This window comes from Aulonocara sp. 'chitande type north' Nkhata Bay, linkage group LG23 (assembly GCF_057382095.1).
Source record: "Aulonocara sp. 'chitande type north' Nkhata Bay isolate Kocher_YH1m ecotype deep benthic linkage group LG23, A_spYH_male_GT1.1, whole genome shotgun sequence".
NCBI classification, from domain to species: domain Eukaryota; kingdom Metazoa; phylum Chordata; class Actinopteri; order Cichliformes; family Cichlidae; genus Aulonocara; species Aulonocara sp. 'chitande type north' Nkhata Bay.
In genome coordinates, this window is record NC_141365.1 from 14,739,368 (window position 1) to 14,750,429 (window position 11,062).

The following is an 11,062-nucleotide window of genomic DNA, read 5'->3' on the forward strand; positions in this document are numbered from 1 at the left end:
TATGGCCAATTTAATTACTTTATATGCATCTTATATTATAACAGTGCACCACCAAATTATACAGTCCAAACATTTACTTTGACAAAGTTCATCTTTGGGAATAAAATACACAACTTCACACTGATATGACATAGGAGTATGAAGTGAAATGGAAATACTGAAAAACATTAATCATCACAATAACCACAACATAAAATAAAATATAAATGAATGTGAAATAAATGTAAACACATACACAAACATTTATAGATGCAGAGCAAAAAGCAGTTTTTGTTACACTTCCTCTAGTGTTTTAGTTAGTTTAGACAAGGTGTATGCAGTTATCATTATTAATTATATACTAACTTGTCTATTGAAAAAGCATTTATTTTCTTTGCATGCAGAGAGAAAAGTAGGTTGGAGTGAAATTCCTTGTTTGTGTGTACAAACTTGGCCAAATAAAGATGATCTCTCTCTCTCTCTCCATATATCTATCTATCTATCTATCTATCTATCTATCTATCTATCTATCTATTAGGGCTGCACGATTTTGCATAAAATGAGAATCACGATTTTTTGGCTTAGAATTGAGATCACGATTCTCTCACGATTTTCTTTTCCAGTATAAATATTTATTGCACTTATTAACTGCACATCAACTTCATAACAGTTGAGACTGAACATAAAAACAATAAATAAACATAAAAACAACAAACATCTCACATTTTGTCGTTGCCGCAAAATGTTGTACTGCTTGAAATTCCGTCTCCACCGTTGCTCGATGCTGCGTGTATAGAGCAGGTAGTGCAACAATAGAAAAATAGTTGCGGGACGGCACTGTGTAGCGTTTGTCTAGGGTGTTGATCATTTTCCTAAATCCCTCGTTTTGCACAGTGTTGATGGGAGCCATATCTTTGGTCAGGTGATAAGTGATAGCCTCCGTAATTTCTTTGTGCCTGCGGGAGTTCGGCGTGTATAGGGAAGCGCTGTATAAGGTTCCCGTTATTGATGTTTGGGTGGTTGACCGGGACGGATTTTCTCCTGTCACTTTCTCGTCATCCCTGACGTGCTCGCCGTTGTTTTTTCCCTGCTAATTTTAGCATCACACGGCACAACTTCTGTATCACGTGGTATAAGGCTCCGCCCTTGTCATTTGTTGAGCAGGAAGAGTGAGCGCTTGTTTTCATGCAGATTGTCCCAGATCAAAATGTGGTACAATCGTCGTCGTCTTTTTTTTTTTTTTTTTTTTTAAATCGTTGTCATTTGGAAATGAGATCGCACATAAGTATTGTAACGATGGTTAAGTGTTATTGTACAGTGACATGTTGGTGATCTCTGCACACTGTTGTTGTTCCTTTAAGATTCATGTTTGGTTGTGGTGTACAGGAAGGGGTGGGTGGGACCTGGTTGTTCTGTGTGTGTGCCAGGCTGAAGAGAGGTGGAGTTCGAGAGCGCTTCCCCCTGAGTTAACAACCCGCTGGCTTATGTGCCAAATAAACGGACAAACTGAGACCCCAACCGTCTGGTTCTTGTGAACGTTACATTGGTGTCAGAAGTGGGATAAGAAAAAAGAACCCCAGAACGCCCGACACCCTGTTGCTGGCGACGCTTGCCGTTACGAGACGAGGATGTTGCCGGGCAAGATTAAGAAGGAGACGGAGGAGAGGGAGGTTCGTCCGCGCTCGCCCGCCCATGGAGTGAGGGAAACGGCGCTGCGGCTGTCTGCCGAGGCTGGATTTTCTCCAGATTTGACTAGGCTCGGGAACTGTTCGCACAGCGGCCGTGATTCCGGCGGGAAGGAGTCGACCTCGCTTGGCGCGCCGTCACGTGATGTAAACAAACATGGCGGCGCCCAGCAAGCTGCAGCGAATATAAAAACGCCTAAGTTCAGCGGCAAGACGCCATGGGAAGTGTTTATCGCACAGTTCGAGCTGTTAGCTGTCGCAGCTGGCTGGGCTGAGGAACATAAAGCTCTCCAACTGGCTTTGTGTCTGTGTGAGGATGCAGCTGCATGCCTGCTGCTGCTGACCGAGGAGCAGAGGGGAGATTATAATGCTCTGGTCGGAGCACTTCAGAGGCGCTTCAGGCAGTATAACCAACCAGTGCTGCTGAGGTCGGAGTTCCACAACAGACGCAGATTGCCAGGCGAGCCCCTCCGCATTTTGGCCCATGAAATCGAGTGCCTTTGCCGGAGGGCGTATGACAGCATGCCACCATCAGTGCAAGCGGAGTTAGCTCGGGACCAGTTCCTGCAGGCCCTGAGCCCTAAAGAGCTCCGTATGCAAACTCAGCTTGCTCGGCCAGCCACACTCAGTGCAGCCCTGGAGCTAGCGTTGGAGAGGGAGATGCTTGCAGGATCCTCTGGGGGCGCTGATGACGCACACGTGGTGAGGGCTGTGTCAGCACCTGTGGAACAGATGGAGACGCCAGCGGGCTTGTGCAGTTTGGTGCAGGCGGCTTCGCTGCAGTCGCCTTCCCCTCGGGCTGGCCCACACCGCCGACCACAGAGCTGCTGGGGATGTGGACAACCCGGACACCTCATCAGGCAGTGCCCCAAGCTTGCAGCGGTTCAGGGAAACGCCCACGGGCCCGTGTAGGCGGGAGTACACGGGCCTGGGAGAACGACATCCCCACACCACCGCCACCTCCACCCGGTGCGGCCTTCGCTGTGGGCTGGACCCAGGTTGGCGGCTTTTGCCATGTTCCAGTGACGATCGCGGGGGTGTCCTGTACGGCCCTGCTGGACACGGGGTCCAATGCAACGCTGGTTCGACCCGATATTGTCCCAACCGGAGCTGCTGTGCAACCGACTAATGTGCAACTTAAGACTGTGACCGGTGATCTGGCCCCAATGAGAGGGAGGGGAGTGTTCCAGTTCAAGGTGGGGGACCTCGGTGTGTCTTATGCTGCCTGGGTGGCTGACGTGCAGGACGCCTGCATCCTTGGGCTGGATTTTTTACGAGCCATTGGCGGTGTACTGGACTTAGGCAAAGGCTTCCTCGTAACCCCTGATGGGAAGAAGGTGCCGCTTATTCCTCCCCCGGTCTGCACAGCATCTGCCGCGGCGTCCACCTCCACCGCAGAGACCGCTGCAGACCCGCCAGCAGAACAGCGAGCGGAGGAGGAGGAGGAGAGGCTCTTAGCAGTGAGGAGTATCTGGTCAAAGAACTGTGAGGGGCTGACTCCACAGCAGCAAGAGAGTCTATGGCAGGTACTAAAAGAGTTTAGTGACATTTTTGCCCTGAAAGAAAGTGATGTTGGCTTGACACACTTGGTAGAGCACGTCATTGAGACCGGGGATGCCCAGCCTATTAAAGTGCGCCCACGCCGCCTGCCCCTGGCTCATCAGGAGGCTGCGGACAGAGAGTTGTGTGAAATGATGAAGGCGGGCATCATAGAGCCATCTGATAGCCCGTGGGCCTCCGCGGTGGTGATGGTGCCTAAGAAAAAAAGTCCTAGGATGCGTTTCTGTGTGGACTACAGACCACTCAACAAAGTGACGAAGAAGGACTCTTACCCCCTTCCCAGGATTGATGAGTCTCTCGACTTAGTAGCCGGGTCCTCCTGGTTCTCCACCCTGGACCTGCGGAGTGGCTACTGGCAGGTGCCACTGTCCCCGGAATCCAGACCGAAGACAGCCTTCTGCACTAACAGGGGACTATGGCAGTTCAAAGTCCTGAGCTTTGGTCTTTGCAATGCTCCTGCGACCTTCGAGAGGCTTATGGACAGTGTGCTGGCTGGTGTCCCACGGCAACGGTGTCTGGTTTACCTGGATGACCTTCTAGTGCACGGGAGCTCCTTTGATGCTGCCCTGGATGCCCTGAGACAAGTGTTGGAGAGGGTGGCAGCTGCAGGCCTGAAGCTGCACCCCGACAAGTGCCACTTCATGAGGAGGGAGGTGGAGTTTCTGGGCCACAAGCTGGGTCGTGAGGGCATCAGCACGTTGGAGGAAAAAATTCACACCATTACCGAGTGGCCCACACCAGCAGACCAGAAACAGCTCAAAAGCTTCCTAGGACTGGCGTCTTATTACAGGAGGTTTGTGAAGGGCTTTTCCTCCATAGCCGCACCACTCTTCCACCTGCTGCAGAAGGACCGTGACTTCATCTGGACCCGGGACTGTCAGCAGGCGTTCGACACCCTCCGCAGATCGCTGACAGAGTCTCCAGTCCTTGCCCCCCCTGACCCCGCCCTGCCTTTTGTCCTGGACACTGACGCAAGTAATGTGGGGCTGGGAGCGGTGTTGTCGCAGGTTGGGCCGGAAGGGGAGAAGGTGGTGGCGTACTTCAGCCGGGTCCTGAACAGGAGTGAGCGGCGCTACTGTGTCACACGACGAGAGCTGTTGGCTGTGGTGGCGGGGGTGAGACACTTTAAGTACTACCTGTGCGGCACAGCATTTGTTATCAGAACTGATCATGCTGCCCTTCAGTGGCTGATGTCTTTCAGGGAGCCAGAGGGACAGGTGGCTCGCTGGCTGGAGGAGCTCCAAGCCTTCAATTTCACTGTGGAGCACAGAGCAGGGACGCACCATTCTAACGCAGACGCCCTCTCTCGTCGCCCATGTGCTGCAGCTGGCTGCCGTTACTGTGAGAAGCGAGAGGAAATAGAGCGGGAACTCACGACAATAGACGGAGCAGCACAGCTCGCCTGCAGGGCTCTTCTGATGGTGGATGCAGCAGAGTGGAGGGCACGGCAGGAACAAGACACGGACCTGCTGCCGGTCCTGCAGTGGCTGGAGAAGGGGGAGCAACCCCTTTGGGATGAGGTCACTGGGTTTTCCATCTGTACCAGGGGGCTATGGGCCAAGTTTGCAGCTCTCAGGCTGAAGGAGGGGGTGTTGGAGCGTGCCTGGAAGGATCCTGCCACGGGGGAGGAGAGGTGGCAGGTTGTGGTGCCAAGGTCGCTGAGGTCAGCTGTGCTGGAAGCCTGCCATGGGAGCACTGGCTCCGGCCACTTTGGGGTCTCCAAGACTCTCCGCCGCCTCCACCAGGGCTATTACTGGGGTCAACAGCGGAGGGACGTGGAGGACTTTTGCCGCAGCTGTGATGCATGTTCCTCACACAAAGGGCCACAGGACCAGTCCCGGGCTCAGCTTCAGCAGCAACCAGCAGGAGCCCCAATGGAGCGAGTAGCTGTTGACGTCATGGGCCCATTTCCTCGCACAGACAGAGGAAACCGCTATGTTCTTGTGGCCATGGACTATTTTACCAAGTGGCCGGAAGCATACGCCATCCCAGATCAGGAGGCTGAGACGGTCGCTGATGTATTAGTGGAGGGGATGTTCAGCCGCTTTGGAACAGCAGAGACCCTCCACAGTGACCAGGGGCGTAACTTTGAGTCCAAGGTATTTGCTGCCATGTGTGAACGCCTTGGGACTAAGAAAACCCGCACCACCCCACTTCACCCCCAAAGCGATGGGCTGGTGGAAAGGTTTAACAGGACGCTGGCCCAGCAGCTAGCCATCCTTACCTCAGAACACCAACGGGACTGGGATTACCATCTTCCCCTTACCCTCATGGCCTACAGGTCGGCAGTACAGGACTCCACCCAATGTACGCCTGCCCTGCTCATGGGCTTAGGGAGAGAGCTGAGAACTCCTGCAGAGTTGGCTTTTGGGAAGCCCCCGGACGCGCCAGAGGCACCACCGGGCCGGGACTACGCAAGGAAGCTGCAGGACCGGCTGGATTCTGCACATTCCTACGCCCGAGAGCAGCTGGCGAAGGCAGGCCTGCGCCAAAAGAGGAATTACGACATCACCACTAAGGGGAGGCACTTCCATGCTGGGGAGCTGGTGTGGGTCTACAGCCCAAAGAGGAAGAAGGGACGGTGTCCTAAACTGGATAGCAGCTGGGTGGGGCCTTGCAGCGTCCTAGAGCGAGTAGGGGAGGTTGTTTACAGGGTGCAGTTGCCTCCTAGGGGGAGGATAGTAGCGCTGCACAGAGACCGGATGGCCCCCTACAGAGGGCAGTCCCTCCCCTCCTTTCCAGAGGGACGTGTACAGAGCGTCCATGACCCTGCTCAGAGGGACCCCCGACCGGGGCTGCGTTCCCCTCCCTCGGACTCTCCACCCCAAAGCCCCGAAGCTCCGCGTCCACCTCAGGGGCTCAGGAGGTCAAGGAGGGAACGTAGGCTACCACCCCGCCTCAGAGACTGTGTCGTTCCCTCGGGGACGAGGAACTTATTGCTGGGGGGGCAGCGTAACGATGGTTAAGTGTTATTGTACAGTGACATGTTGGTGATCTCTGCACACTGTTGTTGTTCCTTTAAGATTCATGTTTGGTTGTGGTGTACAGGAAGGGGTGGGTGGGACCTGGTTGTTCTGTGTGTGTGCCAGGCTGAAGAGAGGTGGAGTTCGAGAGCGCTTCCCCCTGAGTTAACAACCCGCTGGCTTATGTGCCAAATAAACGGACAAACTGAGACCCCAACCGTCTGGTTCTTGTGAACGTTACAGTATGAATCGAGATCGCGATTTTCTAACGATTAATCGTGTGTGTGTGTGTGTGTGTGTGTGTGTGTGTATATACATATGTATATATATATATATATATATATATATATATATATATACATATATATATATATGTATATATATATATATATATATATATATATACACACACACACACACACACACACACACAGACAGACAGACAGACAGACAGATAGACAGATAGATAGATAGATAGATAGTAGGGGTGCAACGATATTCGTATCGATATTGAACCGTTCGATACAGTGCTTTCGGTTCGGTACGCATATGTATCGAACAATACAACATTTGTAATTTATTTTATCAATTTTCCTTCTGACGATGCTGTCTGTGTTGAGCGCTCAGTGAATCTGTGTTCGACTACTCTGCCTAGGCTGCACTGTCGAGCGCAGATCCACTGAGCGCTCCACACAGACAGCATAGTCAGAAGGAAGAGCACAGGGCAAGCTAGCGAGACAGAAGTAAGCTCTCCCTGCAACAGGCAAATTGAACCTCATTCAGATCTGGCGTTTGGAATTATTTTGGTTTTCATGTGACGTATGACCCTGAAGGTAAGCGAGTCATGGACTAAAGTAAAACAGTATGTTGGATGTGCCATGCAATGCTCAATTACATTGGTGTGAACTAGTGTGTTAGCGCAGTTAGCTCGTTAACGTGTTGGCCGTCTAGCCCCATGCACGGAGCGATCGGCGGTAGCTCGTTAACGGAGATTTGCCGTGTTGTGGCGTTAAGGTCATTTCAACGAGATTAACCTGAAAGCACTAGCGGGAACACAACGAATATGACTGCACATTTACGCCGACATCATCCTAGTGCAAAGACAAGTGGAAGCAGACAAAAAAAAGCAAGCATGCTACTAACTTTAGCCGAGTCATTTAGACAGCTGTTAGCACATGATTCTCCTTATGCTGCTGAGAATATAGCCCAGAAGAAGCGGATAGTATAGCTTTTATTTTGGAAAGAGTCATTTCTCTGTAATAAACTCTCTTTTCCAAAGATGAGTGATTCCTCAATCAGATACAGGGCTTGCAATATCGCTAGCCCGACGTCCCGGAGCTAGCGATTTTTTCAGTCGGGCTACCAAAATCTATCTCTTCCCTGCCCGTCGGGCTATTGTAGGAAAAATATATGTCAATGCTTTTGCATTCTTTCAGAAATGTAGCTGGGTAATTATGTCATTGGCATCGGTGAGCCACTGTCAATATGTGACATATTGAAGTCGCGTTTGAATTTGCGCTTGTTCTTTTGCTTTCACTTTGCAATCGTGCGAACTGTGTATAGAGAGCGACGGCACTGATCTGTGAGTGATGATAATTTGCGCACCAATTCCTCTGACATAGTCTTATTAATCGTTAGCTTACTCTGCAAACATGACAAGTGAAATCTCCCGCAGCAAGCTTAAACATGTGAGAGGTTGATCGCGCAGAGAATCGCTGAGCTTATGTGAGTGCGTGTGTAAAAGCATTTCAGTTCTGCTGAGCCAAATAAGACAGGTCAGGGTGAAGAAGTGACAGCCAAAGAAAAGCTTACCACAAAACGGAAAAGTTATGACAAATCAGACTATAAGGCAAAAAGAAAGTGCAGCTTTATGGTTTCATGGACAAAATAATTTCTGTGGCTGCAATATGACGAGCTAAATAACCAGGGCTGCACATAAGTGGTCCGCAGGTGCGCATTCGCTGTCAAAATAAAAAACACGCACAAGGGTTAGGGTTAAATTTAAAAACTGTACTTTTGAGTTAAAATATATATTTATAATTTTAATAAATGACAAATTAAAAATGCATGAACATTTTTTTTGTATCGAAAAAATATCGAACCGTGACACCAAAGTATCGAACCGAACCGAACCGTGAATTTTGTGTATCGTTGCACCCCTAATAGATAGATAGATAGATAGATAGATATATCCACTAGTGTTAAGTGTTAAGTGTTAAGTGTTAAGTGTTAAGTGTTAAGCTCAGTGTAAACCACAGTGTAAACCACAGTGTAAACCAACAGTGACTGTTGCTTTTCTGCAACCCTGAACACGCATTAATTCTCCCACACCTAAAGGAAAACTCAGTGTAGCTCTCCATTTAAAAAGGATCTTAGTACATGTCCGCGAAATGGAGCATTTAAAGGTCAGTAAAGCCAAACATCTGGATGGACTTTGACACAAGCACCTGACTGACCGGGGGGAAAACAAACTGATGCCCAAAGAGAAATCAGTGATTTCCATGTTCAGACTAAACATGGATTTGAAGATCCGCAAGTTGACAATTGTGTCCAACATCAGGCTAGCAAATTATCCTAATTAGTCTCTCACACTATTTCATCCACAGAGATCAACTCTATTTACACTAATCATGAATAACATAACAACCACTGACAGGTGAAGTGAATAACACTGATTATCTCTTCTTTATGCCACCTGTTAGTGGGTAGGATAATATTAGGTAGGAAGTGAACATTTTGTCCTCAAAGTTGATGTGTTCGAAGCAGGAAAAATGGGCAAGCATGAGGATTTGATAAGTGCCAAATTGTGATGGCTAGACAACTGGTTCACAGCATCTCCACAACTGCAGCTCTTGTGGGATGTTCTCGGTCTACAGGTGTCAGTATCTATCAAGAGCGGTCCAAAGAAGAAACAGTGGCGGATCAGCGACAGGTAAAAGGCGGCCGAGGCTCACTGATGAATGTGGGAGCGAAGGCTGACCTTTGTGGTCCGATCCATCAGATGTGCTACTGTAGCTTAAATTACCAAAAACAGTTCACGCTGTGTATTCTGACAGAAAGTTGTCAGAATACACAGCGCATTGCAGTTTGTTGCGTATGGGGCCGTAGAGAAGCAGGCCAGACCATGCTGACCTCGGTCAACCACTGAAAGAAGCAACAATGGACACATGAGCATGAAAACTAGACCAAAGAGCAATGGAAGAAGGTGGCTTTGAGATTGTTGCAGACCAACAACTGGTTTGACGAGCACATCAGCGAGTTTGAGGTGTTGACTTGGCCCCCAAATTCCCCAAATCTCAATCCAAACGAGCATCTGTGGGATGTGCAAACAAATCCAATCCATAGATGCCCCACCTCGCGGCTTACAGGACTTAAAGGCTCTGTTGCTAACATCTTGGTGCAGATACCACAGCACACCTTGAGGGGAGGAGTAGAGTCCATGCCTCAATGGCTGTTTAGGCAGTAAAAGAGGGACCAACACAATATTAGGCAGGTGGTCATAATATGGTGCCTGATAGGTTAATATTTGAATTAATCTTATAAATAATGGTTCCCACTCTTCAGTTAGCTGTACAGTATGGTTATCTGCTTGACGTGTATCTGCTATTGTTGGACGCTTTCACAGGTCCACTAGAAAGTAAACTAAGGGTTGGTGGCACTGAAGCACTTTGAACATACATCAAAAAATGTGGAGGCATTTAAAACTGTAAAACATAAACTCACATGAGAGGCCTCAGATGTGATCACTGATAACTTTACTGATGCCCACAGCACATAATTGGACTTCCAAATAGCTAACAGCACACAAAAGGCAACGTGAAAATAAAACTTACTATCACGTATCAACAAATATACATTAGGGATCGTGACATCCATCGTCTCTATGTACAGCATGTACAGTATGCACAAGGCAGCAGGTGGCTGTTTGCCCATGTTGGCGAGCAGGTGATCGTTAAAAGCAAAAATGAATGGAATCCAACATTAATTAAAGCTAACGATAAACTAATGTAAATAATAACTCAGACAACATAAATCAAACACAATGTTTTCCATTGCAGCAATAAAATATTATAGTGAGCGTCAGATTGCAGACAGCTATGACATGCATGTGTATGAGGACTTAAATACGAATGTGGGTTCAGTGTGTGTGTGTGTGTGTGTGTGTGTGTGTGTGTGTGTGTGTGTGTGTGTGTGTGTGTGTGTGTGTGTGTGTACATGTCTGAGGCTCGGGCCGGTCCCTGTGCAGGCTCTGCTCATTCTCCTCAACTGCAGCCTTTCCAGGAGCTTGTCATCGGTGCTTAGTCCCACCACCGCTGACCGTCTGCCCTGCGTCTAATGGGGGCATCCTAAAACAAGAGGCGGGATGACTGACACGGCAACACAGACTCACTCTCATACCCTGTCTGACATGCGAAATATGGAAGGGAATGCAGTCCTCATCAACCCACCTCAGCCAGTGAACAACAGCCAGTGTGGTGATTTTCATGTATTGCACAAGCTGCAAGTACAGACTGGAAATAGAGCTCAGTCAGCACACTTTCACTTGACATTTTGAAACATAAATCATATCAGTACACTGTGGCGAGGCTGAATTAAGTAATAATGACAAGCTAACAATCAGCATTTATGTTTCAAATTATTCTTTCCATCATCTGGACATAATTTACACAGGACTGTCTGACAAATATCTCATCAGCTTCTGTGTTGTGTTGACTCATTTCATCAACCCTCAGCCCACATTTCTCCAGTCAGCTTTAAAGTCAAATCAGAAATCAGATATCACAGTTTCTTTTCTTTTTTTCTCTTCTCAAACAACCCCACACGATGACATGACAAAAATATCACTATTTCGTTTAAAAATAAATGCTATATATG

The 11,062-nt window shown here is 48.7% G+C and overlaps 1 protein-coding gene across 1 annotated transcript in view; it reads right to left on the reverse strand.

Annotated features, from left to right (window-relative positions):
* Positions 1-10,690, reverse strand: part of tp63 (tumor protein p63) — a 62,819-nt gene extending 52,129 nt beyond the window's left edge. The window contains exons 1-2 of the mRNA XM_086284006.1: positions 10,636-10,690; positions 10,403-10,533 (exon numbers count right to left, since the gene is read on the reverse strand). The gene's annotated coding sequence lies outside the window, so the exon portion shown is untranslated. The remainder of the gene's footprint in view (positions 1-10,402; positions 10,534-10,635) is intronic.
* Between the last annotated feature and the right edge of the window lie 372 nt (positions 10,691-11,062).